We start from the raw sequence: 3,180 nt of genomic DNA, 5'->3' as shown, positions 1-3,180 counted from the left end.
TAACAGTGTGTGTACGTCTGTGTGCTCTCTTGTGTCTAACTGTATCACCTCCCCATATACTCCAGTTAGTTAGCACCTTTAAAGCTTCTAATTTCATAACAGAGCCTGTTGTGCTTGGCTGTCTGTATTCAAGGCCCAGCCGAGGTCACAAGATTCCTATCCGGCGTACAATTAAACAGGTTGCCAGCGACAAACAGAGCTGAGAGCCTCAGCACCGGTTCACTTAACATAATATTACATACCTCAGTTGCCATGACAGCCTCAGTGTTTGTCTGCGAGTGTGATGCTAAACGGCTGCAGGTGTAAAGTGATGCAGTGAACTATTATTTGAGTGCTGCTTTCAGCTGAAACCTGAGACCGGAAAGTGTAAAATAGGATCGTCATTAACATATTATCTCCTGTGTGACAGGTGAGCTTCCCGCTGAGTGTAAGTTTAAGGGGCGACATCTGGGGAGTAGGGGGCAGATCATGTTTTAGTCGGTGAATGGCAACTTTTTCAGTCGCAAAGTCTTTTAATACTTGACTTTTGCCTGGTTTCATGGAGCTGCATTGACCACAAATCCTCTGACCCAGAAATTTCTGACAGCCGCTCCAACATTTTTACCCACAGACACCTGGCTGCAACGAGAATGTGAAGTCCAGAGCTTCCAAATGTGTGTCTGTGAGAGAAACTTTTCAGCTGCTCCGTCCAAGGGAGGGGGGAAAAAACGGCAATAATACCACCCAGCCCCTAAAAAGTGCTCTGCTCTTTCTCAGAGGAACACAAAACGTCTGGCAATACAGAGAGTGACAAAAGGGGCGTTAAATTGAGTTTTATGAGTAGATATTTCCATGTGTGTATTTTCTCCTCCTTAGCTTTTGTTCCATGTGGCTCGTAGATGGAGGTGCAGTCCAGATGACACAGCTCAGCCAGGAACATGAAGATAGCATGGTTACTCTTACAAATGCACTTTATGTATTATTTTGTTCCGGTGAATGAAACGGATGTCGGCCTTCATTTATGGCAGGCTTCCCATTTTACTTAGTGGTTTTGTTGTGTAGGTCCTTGTTGTGAGGGCTGCACTTTCTTATCAAAAATATCTTCCCAACTTCCCACTGTATGCACATCCCCATGAGCGAATTATGAGATAGTAAGGCCCTGGGCACAGATATGCAAAAGGCCCCACCACCTCTCCCACATAGGAGCAAGAAATCAGCATCTGTAGTGGTTTTGTGTCTCTTTGTTATTATTTTGTTTCGCATCTCCTTGTAGTCATTTTGCATCTTTTTGTGGTTTTGTGTCTTTTAGGGGTTTTTGCGCTTCTTTTTTTTTTGCAGTTCTCTTGCATCTTTTTGTGGTCAATTTAAGTCTCTTCCTAGTCAGTATGTGTCTGTGTACGTTTTAGAAGCCTCTTTTACACTGCCTGTTCAAGGTGGGAATCCTGCGTCGTCATGCTGCCTCACCGTTCTGTATTAAGGGTGCAATTGCAGAATGGAGTTACAGAGTTGTCTCGCCTTTAAGCCAACAGCAAATGTGGTAAAACAAAGTCTGTGCAACAGGGACAGCTGGCAGGATGGGACCATGTGCAAGACGGGTCTGATGTATTGACTGCGTTATGTATGCATCCCACCATGAGATATTTCAAAAGCAGCCAGCAGCAGTTAGCGACTAACTCCAAAAAGAACAGTAACCAAAAATGTCTGCAAATGGGGAAAACATTGAGGTGAGGGAGCTCTTTACCCTCAGAACAGAGGACAAGGTCAACCGTCATATAACGGAATAGTAAATGACGGTTATTGCCATATTTTGCGATTGAAATTGTTTAGAAAAGACTACCAACGCATACTGTATATGTGACACTAGAGGCAGATACCGATGTGTTACCTCATGCCTAATTATTTATTGCCATATTGTCTAAAATCACACACAGAAGTGACTTGATGCCGCCATTGTTTGGTTCTGTACAAAAATGCAAAGGCAGCGTGAAAGGGGTTTGTAGTGGCCTTAAGATGCAATCTCTGGCTTTCCCTCTTTTTTTGTTGCTGTTTTTCATCTCTTTGTATCCGTTATGCATCTTTTGTGGTTTTATTTCTCTTTGAGGTTATTTTGTGTCTCTTTGTGGTTGTTTTGCCCCTTTCTGCAGTTATTTTGTGTCTCTTTGGGTCTCATTGTGAGTCTCTTCCTGGTTGAATCTTCTTCGATTGACATTTTGCAGGTGAAGGTCAGGGGGCCATGATACTTTGGGACTCCGGCCTTTTCCCAGTTTGCCCGTTCAGCAATCCTTCCATGCACATTCCTAATTCAGATGCATCTTAGTTTAAGAACACAGGGGTAGTGTTTGTGCACAGTTGTTGAATTGACAGCCTTCCAGAGCTAAATCTCCCTGGAGTTGTAGATTGTGGGAAAACACATGTTGTTGTCCACTTTCCTGACACACAGGGAGAAAACATGCCTGGGCGTAAGGACAAGAAAGTTGAACCAAGGTTACTACCAAGAGATAGAGAACATCTAAACTCTCTAGGGTTGTGTGTGTGAGAGTGTGCAACACAGAAAAGACAGGTACGAACATGCTAGAGTCCTTTGCAGAGTGAGTGCATGCATATATGCATAAGCCTGCATAAATGCGCGACAGCCTGTGATGTTTTTAGCTGGACTCTGCTGTTATGTGTGTAGTTTCCTCTCCATGCAGTGAAAGCTCCGGCCGGGATGCATCTAAAAATACCATGGGCCCCGGAGGAAAGCGAGTATGGGAAACCATTTACAGACGCATAAGAGGAACACAGGGCTTCTTCCAAAGACAGCAGCTCCGGAGGGAAGCCTGCAGACAGGAGTCACCCTGCGGCCTGGAGGGGAAGGATTTCCCCTCATTCTTTCAAACATGCAGGTTTGTTTGCGACATTTCCCCTAAAACTGTTTGCTGAAGATGCCTGCTTTCTGTTTTGTGCTGTATGCTATATTGAGTTACACTATCAAACCCAAATTCTTACTCCTTGTATTTTGGCAGTGCGTGTTGCACTTTTTCAGGGTGGATACTGTACACTCATTAAGGTCATTTCCGTCTGTTTACAGAATTAAAAACAGATCTCTGGAAGATGCAGATACAGGAGCAGACTTGTACACGAATCGTGAAGAGATGAGGAGGAGGAAGAGGAGGAAGAGGTGGGGGCGGGTAGTTAGAAGGAGGAGGAGGAGGGAATCCA

Source organism: Plectropomus leopardus, chromosome 17 (genome assembly GCF_026936395.1).
Source record: "Plectropomus leopardus strain MGB_pleo_1.0 chromosome 17, ASM2693639v1, whole genome shotgun sequence".
In the NCBI taxonomy this organism is placed as follows: Eukaryota; Metazoa; Chordata; class Actinopteri; order Perciformes; family Serranidae; genus Plectropomus; species Plectropomus leopardus.
Note: the sequence above shows the minus strand (reverse complement) of the source record.